Below are 20636 nucleotides of genomic sequence, written 5' to 3'. Positions count from 1 at the left end.
TGTCCGCATTTCTGGTGAAATACCTCCACACCGAAGAGCTGATTTTTTTGGTATTTTCACCTGGCATGTCAACGGCCATATTCCTCCCACGGACAACAGGTGTCTCCCCGGGTGCCTGACTTAAACAAACCACCTCACCATCAGAATCCTCCTGGTCAATTTCCTCCCCAGCGCCAGCAACACCCATATCCTCCTCATCCTGGTGTACTTAAACACTGACATCTTCAATCTGACTATCAGGAACTGGACTGCGGGTGCTCCTTCCAGCACTTGCAGGGGGCGTGCAAATGGTGGAAGGCGCATGCTCTTCACGTCCAGTGTTGGGAAGGTCAGGCATCGCAACCGACACAATTGGACTCTCCTTGTGGATTTGGGATTTCGAAGAATGCACAGTTCTTTGCTGTGCTGCTTTTGCCAGCTTGAGTCTTTTCATTTTTCTAGCGAGAGGCTGAGTGCTTCCATCCTCATGTGAAGCTGAACCACTAGCCATGAACATAGGCCAGGGCCTCAGCCGTTCCTTGCCACTCCGTGTCGTAAATGGCATATTGGCAAGTTTACGCTTCTCCTCCGACAATTTTATTTTAGGTTTTGGAGTCCTTTTTTTTCTGATATTTGGTGTTTTGGATTTGACATGCTCTGTACTATGACATTGGGCATCGGCCTTGGCAGACGACGTTGCTGGCATTTCATCGTCTCGGCCATGACTAGTGGCAGCAGCTTCAGCACGAGGTGGAAGTGGATCTTGATCTTTCCCTAATTTTGGAACCTCAACATTTTTGTTCTCCATATTTTAATAGGCACAACTAAAAGGCACCTCAGGTAAACAATGGAGATGGATACTAGTATACAATTATGGACTGCCTGCCGAGTGCAGACACAGAGGTAGCCACAGCCGTGAACTACCGTACTGTACTGTGTCTGCTGCTAATATAGACTGGTTGATAAAGAGATGTCTGTGTAACTATGTATGTATAAAGAAGAAAGAAAAAAAAACCACGGTTAGGTGGTATACAATTATGGACGGACTGCCTGCCGAGTGCAGACACAGAGGTAGCCACAGCCGTGAACTACCGTACTGTACTGTGTCTGCTGCTAATAATATAGACTGGTTGATAAAGAGATGTCGTAGTAGTATGTATGTATAAAGAAGAAAAAAAAACCACGGTTAGGTGGTATACAATTATGGACGGACTGCCTGCCGAGTGCAGACACAGAGGTAGCCACAGCCGTGAACTACCGTACTGTACTGTGTCTGCTGCTAATATAGACTGGTTGATAAAGAGATGTCTATGTAACTATGTATGTATAAAGAAGAAAGAAAAAAAAACCACGGTTAGGTGGTATACAATTATGGACGGACTGCCTGCCGAGTGCAGACACAGAGGTAGCCACAGCCGTGAACTACCGTACTGTACTGTGTCTGCTGCTAATATAGACTGGTTGATAAAGAGATGTCTATGTAACTATGTATGTATAAAGAAGAAAGAAAAAAAAACCACGGTTAGGTGGTATACAATTATGGATGGACTGCCTGCCGAGTGCAGACACAGAGGTAGCCACAGCCGTGAACTACCGTACTGTACTGTGTCTGCTGCTAATATAGACTGGTTGATAAAGAGATGTCTATGTAACTATGTATGTATAAAGAAGAAAGAAAAAAAAACCACGGTTAGGTGGTATACAATTATGGACGGACTGCCTGCCGAGTGCAGACACAGAGGTAGCCACAGCCGTGAACTACCGTACTGTACTGTGTCTGCTGCTAATATAGACTGGTTGATAAAGAGATGTCTATGTAACTATGTATGTATAAAGAAGAAAGAAAAAAAAACCACGGTTAGGTGGTATACAATTATGGACGGACTGCCTGCCGAGTGCAGACACAGAGGTAGCCACAGCCGTGAACTACCGTACTGTACTGTGTCTGCTGCTAATATAGACTGGTTGATAAAGAGATGTCTATGTAACTATGTATGTATAAAGAAGAAAGAAAAAAAAACCACGGTTAGGTGGTATACAATTATGGACGGACTGCCTGCCGAGTGCAGACACAGAGGTAGCCACAGCCGTGAACTACCGTACTGTACTGTGTCTGCTGCTAATAATATAGACTGGTTGATAAAGAGATGTCGTAGTAGTATGTATGTATAAAGAAGAAAGAAAAAAAAACCATGGTTAGGTGGTATACAATTATGGACGGACTGCCTGCCGAGTGCAGACACAGAGGTAGCCACAGCCGTGAACTACCGTACTGTACTGTGTCTGCTGCTAATATAGACTGGTTGATAAAGAGATGTCTATGTAACTATGTATGTATAAAGAAGAAAGAAAAAAAAACCACGGTTAGGTGGTATACAATTATGGACGGACTGCCTGCCGAGTGCAGACACAGAGGTAGCCACAGCCGTGAACTACCGTACTGTACTGTGTCTGCTGCTAATATAGACTGGTTGATAAAGAGATGTCTATGTAACTATGTATGTATAAAGAAGAAAGAAAAAAAAACCACGGTTAGGTGGTATACAATTATGGACGGACTGCCTGCCGAGTGCAGACACAGAGGTAGCCACAGCCGTGAACTACCGTACTGTACTGTGTCTGCTGCTAATATAGACTGGTTGATAAAGAGATGTCTATGTAACTATGTATGTATAAAGAAGAAAGAAAAAAAAACCACGGTTAGGTGGTATACAATTATGGACGGACTGCCTGCCGAGTGCAGACACAGAGGTAGCCACAGCCGTGAACTACCGTACTGTACTGTGTCTGCTGCTAATATAGACTGGTTGATAAAGAGATGTCTATGTAACTATGTATGTATAAAGAAGAAAGAAAAAAAAACCACGGTTAGGTGGTATACAATTATGGACGGACTGCCTGCCGAGTGCAGACACAGAGGTAGCCACAGCCGTGAACTACCGTACTGTACTGTGTCTGCTGCTAATATAGACTGGTTGATAAAGAGATGTCTATGTAACTATGTATGTATAAAGAAGAAAGAAAAAAAAACCACGGTTAGGTGGTATACAATTATGGACGGACTGCCTGCCGAGTGCAGACACAGAGGTAGCCACAGCCGTGAACTACCGTACTGTGTCTGCTGCGACTGGATGATAAATGATATAAAAAATATATATATATCACTACTGCAGCCGGACAGGTATATATTATATATTATATAATGACGGACCTGCTGGACACTGTCTGTCAGCAGAATGAGTTTTATTTTTATAGAATAAAAAAAACAACAACACACAAGTGAAGTCACACGACGAGTGTTTAACTTTTTCAGGCAATCACAATATAAGTATACTACTAACTATACTGGTGGTCAGTGTGGTCAGGTCACTGGTCAGTCACACTAGCAGTGGCACTCCTGCAGCAAAAGTGTGCACTGTTTAATTTTAATATAATATTATGTACTCCTGGCTCCTGCTATAACCTATAACTGGCACTGCAGTGCTCCCCAGTCTCCCCCACAATTATAAGCTGTGTGAGCTGAGCAGTCAGACAGATATATAATATATATAGATGATGCAGCACACTGGGCTGAGCCTGAGCAGTGCACACAGATATGGTATGTGACTGAGTCACTGTGTGTATCGCTTTTTTCAGGCAGAGAACGGATATATTAAATAAACTGCACTGTCTGGTGGTCACTCACTATATAATATTATGTACTCCTGGCTCCTGCTATAACCTATAACTGGCACTGCAGTGCTCCCCAGTCTCCCCCACAATTATAAGCTGTGTGAGCTGAGCAGTCAGACAGATATATAATATATATAGATGATGCAGCACACTGGGCTGAGCCTGAGCAGTGCACACAGATATGGTATGTGACTGAGTCACTGTGTGTATCGCTTTTTTCAGGCAGAGAACGGATATATTAAATAAACTGCACTGTCTGGTGGTCACTCACTAGTAAACTCTCTGCACTCTCTACACTTCTACAGTACTCCTCCTAGTCCTAAGCTCCAGTAAATCTCTCTCTCTTATAATCTAAATGGAGAGGACGCCAGCCACGTCCTCTCCCTATCAATCTCAATGCACGTGTGAAAATGGCGGCGACGCGCGGCTCCTTATATAGAATCCGAGTCTCGCGATAGAATCCGAGCCTCGCGAGAATCCGACAGCGTCATGATGACGTTCGGGCACGCTCGGGTTAACCGAGCAAGGCGGGAAGATCCGAGTCGCTCGGATCCGTGTAAAAAAAGCTGAAGTTCGGGCGGGTTCGGATTCCGAGGAACCGAACCCGCTCATCTCTACTAGATAGGCCAGGTGTTTGTGTCGGCCACTTGGGTCGCTTAGCCTAGTCACACAGCTACCTCAGTGCGCCTCTTTTTTTCTTTGCATCATGTGCTGTTTGGGGACAATTTTTTTAATCTGCCATCCTGTCTGACACTGCAGTGCCACTCCTAGATGGGCCAGGTGTTTGTGTCGGCCACTTGGGTCGCTTAGCTTAGTCATCCAGCGACCTCGGTGCAAATTTTAGGACTAAAAATAATATTGTGATGTGTGAGGTGTTCAGAATAGACTGGAAATGAGTGTAAATTATGGTTATTGAGGTTAATAATACTATGGGATCAAAATGACCCCCAAATTCTATGATTTAAGCTGTTTTTGAGGGTTTTTTGTAAAAAAACACCCGAATCCAAAACACACCCGAATCCGACAAAATATTTTCAGGGAGGTTTTGCCAAAACACGTCCGAATCCAAAACACGGGCGCGGAACCGAATCCAAAACCAAAACACAAAACTTGAAGAATTTCCGGTACACATCACTAGAGCACAGCACCGCAGATCGGATCAATGATACAATCTGTGGTAGGTGGCGGGTCCGCGGGGGGCCCTTTTAAAAAAGGGGACCTGGGGTACATACCCCAGGGCCCTTCCCTTAATCCGGCTCTGTCTGAACCATAGTCACACACATATACACAAGTGCCACTTAGCAGCAAAGCCAGGCTTTCATGATGGGAATTAGGGTCAGGGCAGTTACATACCATACAGTACATGTACAAACGAATGGGTTAAAAGTGAAACACGCATGGAATACTATACTATTCTCCGTGTTCTGTAATGGAAAAATTTATATTGGATTTGGAATTATAAGATTATTCATGTGTAGTTTTAGATACAAATAAATCACTACCCAAATAAACACATCCTGCAAATTGCAACTGTTCTAGTATAATTAGCAGATCTCAGCGCACAAAATAATCCAGCAGCAATGGAACAATAATACTAACTAATATGGCTGAATATTCTTTCAGATTTCATGTTCCATTCTTACTTACTCAGTGTTTAATTTGTAAGTCATTAGCTTAAATCTCAACTGTGAAATTGGTGGCTAATATTTATTTCATTAATAGTACAGCACATTTCCCTCGGTTCCTACAAATACAACATTAGCATTTTAATTAAAATACTGAAATAGTCAGAATTAAGCCTTAGGTAAAACTTCTTTTGATTTTAAATCCAGTGAAAGAAATAATAAAACTATCAGTTACTGCACAATACAAAAATGTCTGCTGAACAGAATAGGGCTTTGTATTTAGGATATGATTTTACTGCATAATAATATAGATACTGTATTTACAACTAAAACATTTTCTGTTTTAGTTTATGCAGTAAATATGGGCAACTGATATAGCTATCCCAAAGCATCAAATGTGCTTTAATTGCGCAACATGCATTGACTGAAAGTAATTGTTGGCATCTAATCACCATTACAGTAGCTCAGGTGTGCTTAGGCTTTTTAAAAAAAATTAAACTGAGGGGGATTGAATTGTTTCCTTTTTGTTGACCCAAAAGTAGGTGTGAGTGCTCAAAGGTGTGGTATTTAAGTTCAACGTTGGGTCACCTGAGATCTATCTTGCCCGGAATACTGAGCAGCCCGGCCAATGCCCTGTTGTGTATACCAGAACCATCTGTGCCACCAACTAAAGTGGGCATGATTATAATTTTTGGCGCTGGACAAGCATGGGCTCATCTACTCTGTACCTGCTTCTCCTGGCCCTCTCTGTGCCCCTGGATCCCATCTGGAACAGTGCAGCAGTCCTCTTGAGTGAGGTGGAAGGTGGCCTGGTGGATTTTATGATGAGAATTAAGTTCAGTGGCCCACCTCTTGGAGGCAACAGAAACGTCAACCTCCAGGTGCCGGGTGGGCCACAGGAGAAACCTACAGACAATCAGGGTGCCCAGTCTTTGTGGTCTGGGCTGCTCGCTACATTAGATACTGTAGGAAGTGCACAGACATTTACATAGATAGATGAATCTGGCAAGATTGAGGTCCCCATAGACTTCAAAGGATAGATGGTCCACAGCAGAAAACCCTCTTAATACATAATAAATTATTCTGTAAATATTCTGTGAATAGTAATTTTACACAAGAATTCCTTTCGAAATAATCCGTTAATGGTTAATATATGAATGTTTCAAATTAAAAAATAATCTTGGGAGCACACCATAATGAAAAGTGGTCAGAAGATGTGTAAAAATCAAGTTGGGTGAAATGAATAAAAATGATGGGGAAGGGGTGACTCTTTAAATCCCTCTAACTCCCCAATCCCACCACCTAGAATGAGGGGAGTCCCTTCTTGCAAACAGTTTGCCCATAGAAAAGCTAATGTCTGGTGATCACACTGATCACCAAACATTAACACCCTGTACTACAGAAAAATAATATAGTCTAGGCATGGGGGAAGATCTCCTTCAAACTGGCTACAAATAATTAGATATGTGCGGCGGGCACTTTTTGTGTTTTGTGTTTTGGCTCTAATTCCCCGCTCGTCTATTGGTTTTGGGTTGGTTTTGCCAAAACCACCCTTTCATGTTTTGGTTTTGGTTTTGGATCTGGATGATTTTTGAAAAAAACATAAAACAGCTAAAATCAAAGAATTTGGGGGTAATTTTGATCCTACGGTATTATTACCTCAATAACATTCATTTCCACTCATTTCCAGTCTATTCTGAACACCTCACACCTCACAATATTGTTTTTAGGCCAAAAGGTTGCACCGAGGTGGCTGTATGACTAAACTATGCGACAAAAGTGTGCGGCACAAACACCTGGCCCATCTAGGAGTGTCACTGCAGTGTCAGACAGGATGGCATATTTAAAAAATAGGCCCCAAACAGCACATGATTCAAAGAAGAAAAAGAGGTGCACTGAGGTTGATGTATGACTAAGCTAAGCGACACTACCACCTGGCCCATCTAGTAGTGGCATGCAGTGGCTGAATGTCGAAAGTGACCTGCAATTTTTCAGTCCACTGACCGCATCTCCTGCACGCCCCTGTCATTTTTCAAAAATTCTGCAATTGGTTGACTTATACGGCAGTACCCCTGGACTAATAAAGCAGTACCCCTTGACTTGTATGGCAGTGTCAGACAGGATGGCACTTTAAAAAACCATGTCCCAAACAGCACATAATGCAAAGATGAAAAAAGGTGCACCAAGGTTGCTGTATGACTAAGCTAAGTGACACAAGTGTGCGGCACAAACACCTGGCCCATCTAGAAGTGGCACTGCAGTGTCAGACAGGAGGGCAGATATAAAAAAAAAGGCCCCAAACAGCACATCATGCAAAGATGTAAAAGAGGTGCAATGAGGTAGCTGTATGACTAAGCTAAGCGACACAAACAATTGGCCCATCTAGGAGTGGCACTGCAGTGTCAGACAGGAGGGCACTTAAAAAAAATAGAACCCAAACAGCACATCATGCCAAGAAGTAAAAGAGGCCAATGAGGTAGCTGTATGACTAAGCTAAGCAACAAGAGTGTGCGGCACAAACACCTGGCCCATATAGGGTTGGCACTGCGGTCCCACTGCACTAATGGCGGATACCGGACGCACGTCTAATACCAGCATAGTTGTTATGGCCTCAGTAATCCACTTTGCAACAGGGTATATAAGTATATATACGGCAGTATCACTAGACTGGACTTATACGCCAGTACCACTGTAATTATATGGCAGGATCACTGGACTTATACGGCAGTATCACTGGACATATACGGCAGTATCACTGGACTGGACTTATATGCCAGTACCACTGTAATTATATGGCAGGAACACTGAACTTATACGGCAGGATCACTGGATTTATACGGCAGGATCACTGTAATTATATGGCAGGATCACTGGACTTATACGACAGGATCACTGGATGTATACGACAGGATCACTGTAATTATACGGCAGTACAGCTGGACATATACGGCAGTATCACTGGACATATATGGCAGTATCACTGGACATATACGGCAGAATCAATGGACATATATACGGTAGTATCACTGGACATATACGGCAGTATCAAATTCAATGGATATATACGGCAGGATCACTGGACATATACAGCAGTATCACTGGACTGGACTTATACGCCAGTACCACTGTAATTATATGGCAGGATCACTGGACTTATACGGCAGGATCACTGGATTTATAAAACAGGATCACTGTAATTATACTTCAGGATCACTGGAATTATACGGCAGGATCACTGGATTTATACGTCAGTAACGCTGGACATATACGTCAGTACCGCTGGACATATACGGCAGTATCAATGGACATATACGGCAGTATCACTGGACTGGACTTATACACCACTACCACTGTAATTATACGGCAGGATCACTGAACTTATACGGCAGGATCACTGGATTTATTTTATACGGCAGGATCACTGGAATTATACGGCAGTATCACTGGATTTATACTCCAGGATCAGTGGAATTATACGGCAGGATCACCGGACATATACGGCAGTACCGCTGTACATATATGGCAGTATCAATGGACATATATGACAGTATCAATGGACAGATACGGCAGTATCACTGGACTGGACTTATACGCCAGTACCACTGTAATTATATTGCAGGATCACTGGACTTATAAGGCAGGATCACTGGATTTATTTTATACGGCAGGATCGCTGGACTGATACGGCAGGATCACTGGAATTATACGGCAGGATCACTGGACTTATACGGCAGGATCACTGGAATTATACGGCAGTATCATCGGAATTTTACGGCAGGATCACTGGATTTATATGGCAGTACCGCTGGACATATACGGCAGTATCAATGGACATATACGGTAGGATTACTGGACATATACGGCAGTACCACTGGACATATATGGCAGCACAGGGGCACCACCACTGGACTGATGAAGCACAACACAGCACCACTGGACTGGACTTATACAGCAGCACTGGACATATGGCAGCAGACGACACCACCACTGTGACTGGACCGATGCAGTACAATACACCACTGAACTGATGCAGCACAACACAGCACCACTGGACTGGACTTATACAGCAGCACTGGACATATGGCAGCAGAGGACACAACCACTGTGACTGGGCAGATGCAGCACAAGACACGGACACTGAGTACACTGAGGACAGAGACACGTCCTCTCTCTACACTCTCCAATGCCGGAGTGAAAATGGCGGCGATGTGCGGCTCCTTATATGGAATCCAAACTCCACGAGAATCCGACAGCGGGATGATGACGTTTTGCCTCGTTCTGGTTTCCGAGTCAGGCGGGAAAACCAGAGCCTGACTCGGATCTGGGCTTGTGACGTGAAGTCCGGTAGGGTTCGGTTCTCTGAGAACCGAACCCGCTCATCTCTACATATAATTAAGAGACACCAATTTTAGAAAGACATGGGTAACCTCTTTCAAACGTTGGTACTTATTGCCTGGTGATCACTTTTAATCACTAGGCAATAGAAACATAGAATTTGGCGGCAGATAAGAACCACTTGGCCCATGTAGTACCCTTTTTTTATACTTTAGGTAATCTCAACCCTTTTTGATCCTTAGTTCTTTGTAAGGCTATTCATATGCCTATCCTAGGCAAGTTTAAATTGCTCTGCTGTCTTAGATTCTACAATCTCTGATGGGAGACTATTCCACTTATCCACTACCCTTTCTGTGAAGTCAATTTTCCTTAAATTTCCCCTGAACCTACCTCCCTCCAGTTTCAGTGTATGTCCTTGAGATCTAATACTTCTCTTCCCTTGAAGAATGTTTCCCCACTGTACTTTGTTAAAACCCTTGGCATATTTTAAAGTTTATATTACTGTATGTCCCTCCTTTCCCTTCTCTGCTACAAACTATACATTGTCAAAGTCGAAAAATATTGCAGTACACACATCACGTACAAACGACACACACATGCCCGCTGCGCGTGCACTTGTTCCGCCGTGCGTGCACATATCCGCAATTTGCGTATGGTCGCTCCCGCGGTCCTGCGCGTGGTGTGGGTATTTACGGCTGAGTTTGTGAACGCATGGAGGACTATCAAAACATACATATTTAATCCAAATAGTGCACATTGTACACATAGTCCCCCTGCACCACATCAGAAAGTAACAACAGTTTAAATGATTCCAGAACAAAGGGATTCACCTTTACAGGATAAGAGGGGACAGACTAAGGTTATAAGGTGGTGTTTGGTATCCAGCTGTAGGGTATTTTAAGGGTAACATTCCGGTGTTGGTTTGCGGAAGATCGCATGTTCCTGAGGATAGTTATGTGCAGAAGCAGAATATAGGTTTAAACTGTATTTACTGTATATTATGTATGCGGCGGGAATCCAGAGGAGACCACCCACAAGACAGTTGGGAAAGACATCGCCTACCTTTTCAAATCAACCTATGACCTCTCCTGCACTGTAAAGGTGCAATCCTGTGTCCAATGGACAAAGGGATTACAGTATCCATTGTATTGCTTTTAGAAGAATTGTATAAATAAAGCCTGCTGCAGCCTGGCCACACACAAGACTCTCAACGCAATCAACTTGATAGCGGAGGACCGGGCCGGGTTGCGCAAGCGCATATTCTCACGTATGTACATTGACTGTAGCCATTTACTCTGTTGTATAGTAGTGCTAAATTGTATTGTTAACCCCCTTTCAGAAATATTACTCTGTGGTGTCGGAACCCAGTGATTAACTACAAATCGGTGTTGTGTCCTCTTTTCCCTGCTAGGGTTTTAAAGTGTAATAATTAGGTGTGTACGCGCTGCGGGTACTTTGTACCATCAGCGCTACATAAGGTTTAAAGTATAATAGCATTATTGTATTGCGTTGCTGCATAAGGTTTAAAGTGGAATATCATTGTATTGCATTGCTGCATAAGGTTTAAAGTGTATCTCTGGGTGTGTGCGCGCTGTGTGTACTTTGTACCCCCAGCGCGGCGTTTGTACGCTAATTCCGTACAAGGTACGGGACTCTGTACGCAAATAGCGTAAAAGGTACGTAGAGTGCATATTAAGTCTAGCGGCCGCAGCGGCTCCATGGTAAAAGTGTGTTTAAAGGTATAGCTTTCTGTTTAGTATAAAATCGACATTATCAACATGTTAAGATCTTTTAGTTTTTCTGGGTAAGTTTTGTGACGTAGGTCATGCACCATTTTAGTTGGCCTTCTTTATATGCTTTTTAATGTATTTATATCCTTCTGAAGATATGGTCTACAGAACTGGACACAGTATTCCAGATGGGGCCATACAAATGACCTATACAATGACTTTATTACTTCTTTTTTCCTGCTGCTGATTCCTCTCCCTATGCAACCAAGCATCTGACTAGCCTTCCTCATTGCTTTGTTACATTGCTTTCCTGCCTTTAAGTCACTTGAAATAGTGACTCCTAGATCCCTTTCCTCCTGAGGAATTTACATTATAGTACCCTTGATATTATATTTATGCCTTTGGGTTTTTGAGACCAAAGTGCATGATTTTGCATTTTTTTTTGCATTAAACTGTTGTTGCCACGTTCCTGACCATTCCTCTAGTCTACCTAGATCCTCAGTCATTTGTTTTACCCTTCCTAGTGTGTCTACCCTGTTGCATATCTTTGTGTCATCTACAAAAAGTCATACTTTCCCATCAATATAATTTGCAACGTCACCAGCAAAGATATTAAAGAGCACTAGTCCAAGTACAGATTCCTGTGGTACTTTGTCTGGGCCCCCTCCTCTCTAGCGTTGTTGAGTTCCTGGCAATGACCACAGCTCCTTCCTCTGTGGTTGCATTAATCCTCTCCTTCCTAGATTTGAAATAACTTGGAAAAAAGACAAATAAAGCACATTATTGTTATTTGCAGCTGGTACACTAAAGTGTGTGGAACGTTTTTCTGGCTTCACTAATCATCATCATACGAGTATGTGACATCTTTAAGTGACTATATTGTCTGTGCTTTTCATGCGGCAAAAGAAAAATAAATCACATTCTCTTATTTTCTGTGAAATTATTACAATCAATGTGAGACAGATAACACAGAATAATAAGATCTCATTAAATAACAATTAGTGCGGTGAAAGGTTTACTGTGCCAGCATATTGATTCATTTGGTTCGTCTGTCCTATAGATTTCACAGAGAGAATTACATGCAAATGCAATAGTAACAGTGCAAATATCCCATAAAAATATAAAGTGGTCACACATTACAATAAATAAAATAACTGGGTACACATTAAAATAAAGGGGACACAGTTCATATTTATTAAATAAAGGGGGCACAGATTAGATTAAACTGAAGAGGGACACTCCCACTGGCCAGCGCTAAATGGAGAGTGCTAATGCTACATGGCACCTCTGTTCTGCATTGGTTTTCTGTCGGTTTCAGGAGCTTGTAACTGGCCAAAAAACATGGCAAAATTATTCATTTTACAAAATTGTGGCTTGTGAAATTCACCGCCTTGTGACAGTTATCATTTTTTTTTTACATTGTATCTGTGACCCATGACCTGTGCTGTTATAATGTGTTAAGCCTATGTATGTATTGTTAGAATGCCCCACAACAAAAACTCACATTAAAGGAATACTTTTGGGTACTTGTCTGCCTTTCAAATCTATGGTGTTGATGTATCAAGCAGTGAAAAGAGCGGACCAGTGGAGAAGTTGCTCATAGCATCCAATCATCTTTGAGGTAGCATTTACAGTATTAAGTGCATTCTATAAAATGACAGGTAGATGCTGATTGGTTTCTATGGGTAACTTCTGCACTGGTCCACTTCTCCACTCTTCGCTGCTTGATATGTCAACACATTGGTGTTTTTATAATGGGTGCAGTGTTCAATGCACACGTGCCCCTGATCCCGGGGGGGGGGGGCACACACCTCACACACGTGAATACAATTACTTCTCAAACTAGCGCTTCTTTAAATCCTGCAGCCGTGCTTATCCACAGGTGTACACCACACCAAACAAGATCACATATATTATAGCACAGTTGAAAACAGAGGTTGTATTTAAAACAATTAATGTGACGAAGGAGGTGACTCTGAAACGCGTTGACGTGCTGGAAGGGGCCGGACGAGTGAACACCATGCTGACCTCTCTCCCTTTGCTTGAGGCTGCTGCCGATCCATCTCACCCAGGACACACGGGAAGTCCTGAGTCCGTGAGTGCAGCCTCCTCCAGGAGAGGGTATGTGCGCATCGCCGCCGACATACTGCTACTTTTTATTTAGGAATAACCCGTGTTGGGTATTGTTATGTTTTAAAATAAATTACTTGTTTTATATACAACCTCCGTTTTCAACTTTCCATGTGCCATATCTATGGGTGAGAACCAGCGGCATTGACACAAAAGGAAATACTGATTAAGGGAGGATATCCACGAGACACTGAGGGTTTTGGACTACCAGCGTTGTGGTCAAAAGGATCAAGTGGTAGATAGAAGAGAGATCCCACTGCCAAGAAAGATACCTTTACATGCACGAACCAAGGGGGTTCTATTGTAAGTGTGTTTTCTATTGACCATATGAAGTGCACTAGGAAACCCTTGGGAGTTCATCACTAAAGCCCGCACAGATTTAGGTTGTTGTGTAGAGGGTGATACATTACATTAGATTCACAATCCAGCGGCGAGCTTACCACTGTGCTATAATATATGTGACCTCACACACTACACCCATTTCTTTAATACAGACCTCTCCGGAGTCCCCTGCCAGCATCAGCAAAAGCTCAACTCATCACTGGGAACATTGTGCGTCTGACATTTTCCTGCCGCTTTGCAAATGCGCAGCAGAAAAACCGCTGGGAAAATGACCGCTGTGTCATTTTTACGGAGATCTGAGTATGCTTTTTAGAGTCTGAGACCGAGGGGTCAGACTCTACAGTGCTGCCGGCTAGATGGGGGGGGAGGGGGAGCCCAGACGAAGGAGGCTGCACATGGGCCTCCTCTCTTAAAACAGCCCTACGTCAATGTCTATGTTTCTATATAAAAAATGATAAAAACTTCCTCAGAGTAAAATTGATTACTTATATTGCACTGTGTGTACAGATGAACTTAAACTTTCTTCAGTCACAGCTGTGTAATCCTGAAGTGCACTTTAACATGTCTCTAATTTCTTTGTAAATAAGCCTCACTTGCGTTCAGAAATATATTTTTTGATATTTGTTAGTTTTTTATTTTTCATTTCTATTTTTCCTGTCAAGTCAAAGTTGAGTGCTTAGTACAAGAAGTTGAAGAAAAACTCCATATATTCCATATAATATGGCAACAGCACATTGACAAACTTTGCTTACAAATTAGCTTGGTTCTTTCTTTCAGAAAGAAAGAAACCCCTTGAAGCAGAAAGAAGGAAACATCAATCAATGTCATACAGTTACCAAAACATCTGGACGTATTATGATATAAAAATGTAGGCGCTGTACAAAGAATCTGTATATTTTACATTTTATCTAATGTCACTCTATTCTTAGAGATGGTAAAATGATGCAGGACGGGGGACGAGCTGCACCTGCCAAGTTACAGGATTCTGACGTGATAAAGCAGCCATCTTGGAAATGGTCTAATTCAGAGTTTCCCAAAGTCTACCATTACAATACAATCCAGGGTTTAAGAATATATATAATTATTCACAGGTGATTTACAGTAATTAGAAACTCATTCAATTTGAATTACCCATCTGGGCTCAAGAATGGATATTCTTAAAGCCTTTTCCGTAGTGATGGAGTTTGGGATACTCTAGTCCACTGGCTCTCAAACTCCATCCTCATGATCCCACACAGTTCACGTTTTCCATGTCACCTGGCAGTTTCACTGTGTATCACCAACTGTCACATTTTAAAAATCCACAGGTGACCTAGAAAACATGAACTGTGTGGGGTCTTGAGGACCGAGTTTGAGAACCTGTGCTCTAGTCTATTTGAAGATCAAGGTTTTAGCCTCATCCTTTCTTTGACTAGTAAGGGTATTTTTTAATGGGGTCCAGGGGTTAACGTGAGATGGAACGGGGCGGAACTGTGTTCCTTCAGTTCCACTTGGAGTAGGAACGCAGTTCTGCCTCCTCCAGCTCACCTAACATGATGTGTGCCCGGCACCGCACAGGGAGATGTTGGGCGCCTGCTGAGATTGTGTTACCAGCGGGCACCCAGCTCTCTCTCCACAGCAGAAGTGGGCAGCAGGAGCTCACTACTGAGCTCCGGCTTCCGGTTCTGTCAGTGTGCGTTATGGGAAAGACATTATGACGTCTCTCCCATAGTGATGAGGAGCAGACGCCAGGGGGACTGCAGCGGTCGGACACGGGAGTGGGGCTTGGTGAGCATTGTGTTTTTTGGTTTTTTTTTCCATATGTTTGAGTGAAAGCGGCACTTCTACTGGGGGCAAACTACAAGGGGTCTAACTACAAGGTGGCAAACTACTGGGGGGCATTACTACTGGGGGCTTAACTACTGGGGGGCTTAACTACTGGGGGCAAACTACAAGGGGGCTAACTACTGGGGGCATTACTACTGGGGGGCATTACTACTGGGGGCTAACTACTGGGGGCAAACTACAAGGGGGCTAACTACTGGGGGGCAAACTACAAGGGGGCTAACTACTGGGGGCAAACTACAGGTGGGCTAACTACAGGGGCAAACTACAGGGGGGCATTACTACTGGGGGGTTACACTACAGGGGGCTAACTACATGGGGCTAAACTACTGGGGCTAAACTACAGGGGGCTAAACTACATGGGGCAAACTACATGAGGGTTAAACTACAGGAAAGCCAAATTTCTAGGGGCATAACTACAGGGGCTAAACTACTGGGAGCATTACCACGGGGGTGGGGGCTAAACTAAAGGGGGTTAGACTACTGGGGTCATAACCGCAGAGGCATTACCACTGGGGGCTCAACTACAGGGGGCATAACTACAAAGGCATAACTACTGGGGGAATAACTACAGGGGGCTAAATGACTGGGGGCATTACCATTAAGGCCATTACTACTGGGGCACTATTAATGAGGGCATTTTAAAGGGGGCACTTCATAAGGAGCATCACTCCTGGGGACATAAGGGACACTACTACTGGGGGCATTGCAAAGGGACACCACTACTATGGGCTCTATATATGGGGCACTACCACTGTGGGTACTACCAGTACAGTGGACATTGCATAAGGGGCACTACAATTGTGGGCATTGTATAAGGAGCGCTACTGCTGTGGGCATTATGTGTATTACGGGATGCTACTACTGTGGGCATTATGTGTATTAGAGGTGCTACTACTGTGGGCTTTGTGTATAAGGGACACTAATGTGTGTCATAACATGAATAAGGGACACTACTATGTGGTGTAATGTGAATAAGATTGTGCTACTGTGTGGCATAATTTAAATTGGGGATACTATTGTGTGACCACGCCTCTTTCTTTTTGAGACCACGCCCTTTTTTGGGGGGCACGCGCAATACTTTTCTTGCATGGGCACCAGGGTGAGTGGGGGTGAGTTCCACAACCTCTCTACGACCACTTTAAGCACTGATGGGGTCCTTACACTGTACATGTGTGTATAAAGTGAAGGGCATACCTTGCAACTGTCCTAATTTCAGCGTGACAGTCCTGATTTCTGGGGATTGTTTCACTGTCTCACATTTGGAACGTGTCCTAATTTGTGGGGAAATTAGGATTGGTGTTTCCTCCGGCAGGGTCCACAGGTTATCCACAGGATAACAATGGGATATGATGGAGCATCAGCGGTTTGGTACCAATTGATCAAAGCTTTCTGGCCTCACAGGATGCAACGGGCCCATCCATATATCCCCGCCCACTGGCTCAGGCAAATCAGTGTTTTGTTTGGTGCGGCAGGAGCCGGACCATGGTCAGAGGGCTGCTGTTTTTTAGCAGCCCTAAGTTTTCTTATTTTATTTTTATAGTCTTACTATTTTTTTTGAGTGATCTTTCTAAACAGCGTCTTATACGCATATTAGAAAGAGTCGCTCCAACAACTCTCCGCGTGTTGAGACAACGCTTACCCATGAGTACAGTGCTGTTTCGGCAGGCCTCTATGTCGGTTATACTTGCAGGTCCATCAGACGTTACCAGGCTGTGGCCGGAGCATGGGGAGAAGGTAAGGCATCGGTGCCGTTAGCTAGATGGAATACGGACACAGCCGCACTGTTTTGGGAGGAGACTACCAAACAGTAGCTGATGCGCCGTCACCGCGGGTGCTCCAGCGCTAGGCCTTAGGGATCATAGGCTCCAGGAATAGCATGAGGCCCCGATACCTAGGGTTGATGTCAGCAGGGGGAGTCAGACGCTCTCCTGGTCGCCCCTTCCCCCGGTTCATGACCAGTTTCCGCCGAGTCTCCCGCCATGAACTGTTTCCTCGCTTCCGTCCCAGAAGCTACCACGAGGGGACCCGGTTGCAGCATAGGCGGCTGTGTGACCGGTGCGTCTGTGTTCACTGATTGCTACCATGAGGGGACCCGATTGCAGCATAGGCGGCTGTGTGACTAGTGCGTCCATGTTCACTGAGCGTTTGTGTTCACTATAGGTTCATGGAGCGGCAGTGTACGCTAGTAGCATCTGGATCTACTCAGTGTTCGCTAACGTATTGATCGATCCTGGAAGCGAGGTTAGTCTCCCTGTATCCCACTCTACTGAGTACGGATCATACAGCCTAAAATCTCTATCTACCTGTTTTGAGTATTAATAGTTAGATAAGTGCCTATTGCATATGAGTCTGTACATTTACTGTTGTTTCTCTCGCATTGCGTCTGAATACGCTAGATCAGTTTAAACATGATCAGTAATTTGTTCTCCTACATACTAAAAAGATATGTTTGTAGTTGATGATGTGCTCATATGTCTAATTATACTAATGTATAACATGTGACTGACTGCTAGTGTGTTTGCTGACTTTATTATATGTCTGTTAATTGTCCTTTCTGATCCTCAATGCTGGTGCATGGGTAGGGTCAGATTGTATGTCACTTTAAATACTTTAAAATGATTACAGTCACAAATTGTGTAGTACACTGTGAAAGTGCTGATTATTTATCATGTCTAAGAGCGGCAAAGGTGAGGAAGGTACACTCACAGCAGCACCGACACTCATATCATGTTTGTCTTGCAAAACTGTATTATCCTCTCAGGATCTGGTTCAGGATGGTTTGTGTACAAATTGCTTTAGTTTTCAGCAAAATACAAGGCAGATCCCGGTACAATGGGGGTCATTCCGAGTTGATCGTAGCTGTGCTAAATTTAGCACAGCTATGATCAGGCACTCATGTCAGTGCCAGCCCCCCCCGCAGAAGTGCAAAAGCAGTGCAAAAGTGGTGATGCTTTTTTGCATTTCAGGAGTTACTCCCGGCCAGCGCAGCTCCTGCGGCTGGCCGGGAGAACCTTTTCGCTGCCCCGGGTCATAACGGTTCACATGCAGCCGCCGTGGCCCGCCCCCCCAATGGGGGCTGTACTGGATTCAGGTCTGCAGAGAGTAATATTACCTCGGAACAAGATATCCAAGGTACAGTCAAGGATTCAAGACTTGCTACACGGTCAAACGGTATCCATTCACGCAGCAATGCAAGTGATGGGTTTGATGGTGTCAACATTCGACATGGTGGAGTATGCACAATTCCACTCGAGGCCTCTGCAGTGTCTGATTCTTGCCAAATGGAATGGATTACGTCAGACAATAAAGAAACAGACTATGGTACTTTTGCTAAAAGTAACAAGGTCATTAGCCTGGTGGCTACAGACATCCCATCTGGACAAGGGGAGACCCTTTTGGATATCATATTGGGCGATTCTAACAACAGAGGCCAGTCTCCGGGGCTGGGGAGCAGTGTCTGGAAGATTGTGCCTCCAGGGACTATGGACCAAAGAAGAAAGTTGCCTGCCAATAAATGTGTTGGAACTTCGGGCCATAGGCATGGCACTGATTCAGGCAAAGGACATTCTTCAAGGAAAACCAGTCCAGCTCCGCTCGGACAATGCAACGGCAGTAGCATACCTCAACCATCAGGGAGAAACTCGCAGCCAAAAAGCAATGAAGGAGGTAAGTCACATACTAAAGTGGGCAGAGCTTCATCATCCATCCTTGTCCGCAGTATTCATTCCGGGAGTCCTAAACTTGGAAGCGGACTTTCTCAGTCGACACACCATTCAAGCAAGTGAATGGGCTCTACACCTAGAGGTCTTCCAGACTCTAGTAGAAAAATGGGGGTTGCCAGAGATAGATCTCATGGCGTCCCGTCTGAACAACAAAGTGGCCGCATACGTGTCAAGAACAAAGGACCCCAGAGCAATCATTGTGGACGCCTTGTTGGTGAGATGGGACTTTCATCTAGCTTATGTGTTTCCTCCGATCACCCTGTTACCCAGGGTGGTGAGAAAAATAAAGCAAGGAAAGGGTGCCGTGATACTAATAGCTCCGGCTTGGCCCAGAAGGCATTGGTACACAGGTCTGCAGAGAATGTCAATAGAGGTTCCACTTCTGCTCCCTCAACGTCCAGATCTACTGATGCAGGGTCCTTGTTATGACAGCCATCTGTACCGACTGTCTTTGATGGCGTGGCTATTGAAACCTCTATCCTGAAGTCAAGAGGATTCTCACAACATGTAATTCAAACAATGCTCAGAGCAAGGAAACCTTCCTCAGCTCGTATTTATCACCGAATATGGAAAGCCTATATTCATTGGTGCAGTGAAAGAAATGTGGACCCTAAATCTTTCAGAGTTTCCAGGGTCTTAGCATTCCTTCAGGCAGGAATGGATAAAGGTTTGAAGGTGGTTTCCTTGAGAGTGCAAGTATCGGCATTGACTGTATGGTTCCAAAAGAAAATCGAGAATTTCTTCAAAGGAATGCTGCGCATTCAACCTCTGTTTGTTCCGCCTACAGTGCCGTGGGACTTATGTGTAGTCCTGAAGGCCCTTCAAGTTGCCCTATTTGTGCCACTTGATAAAGTGGATCTTAAATGGTTGACAGCTAAAATACTCTTTCTGCTGACTATGGCATCAGCTAGAAGAGTATCAGATTTAGGGTGGTCATTCCGAGTTGTTCGCTCGTTGCCGTTTTTCGCAACGCAGCGATTATGTGCATGTGCATGGTACGCAGCGCACATGCGCTAAGTAATTTAACACAAAACTTTGGAGATTTACACAAGCTCCAGCGACGTTTTTTCAATGCTCGAGTGATCGTAGTGTGATTGACAGGAAGTGGGTGTTTCTGGGTGGAAACTGTCCGTTTTCAGGGAGTGTGCTAAAAAACGCAGGCGTGCCAGGTAAAAACGCAGGAGTAGCTGGAGAAATGGGGGAGTGGCTGGCCGAACGCAGGGCGTGTTTGTGACATCAAAGCAAGAATTAAACGGACTGAGGTGATCGCAATC

The 20636-nt window shown here is 44.1% G+C and overlaps 1 long non-coding RNA gene across 1 annotated transcript in view; it reads left to right on the top strand.

The window, feature by feature from the left end:
• The window catches only part of LOC134992602 (uncharacterized), a 306943-nt gene extending 292268 nt beyond the window's left edge, over positions 1–14675 (top strand). Inside the window, exon 3 of the long non-coding RNA XR_010196786.1 lies at positions 14591–14675. This is a non-coding gene — a long non-coding RNA (uncharacterized LOC134992602). The remainder of the gene's footprint in view (positions 1–14590) is intronic.
• Positions 14676–20636: the final 5961 nt, after the last annotated feature.

The sequence above is a fragment of the Pseudophryne corroboree genome, chromosome 1, assembly GCF_028390025.1.
Source record: "Pseudophryne corroboree isolate aPseCor3 chromosome 1, aPseCor3.hap2, whole genome shotgun sequence".
Classification (NCBI taxonomy): domain Eukaryota; kingdom Metazoa; phylum Chordata; class Amphibia; order Anura; family Myobatrachidae; genus Pseudophryne; species Pseudophryne corroboree.
This window is presented reverse-complemented; position numbering and strand designations above follow the sequence as displayed.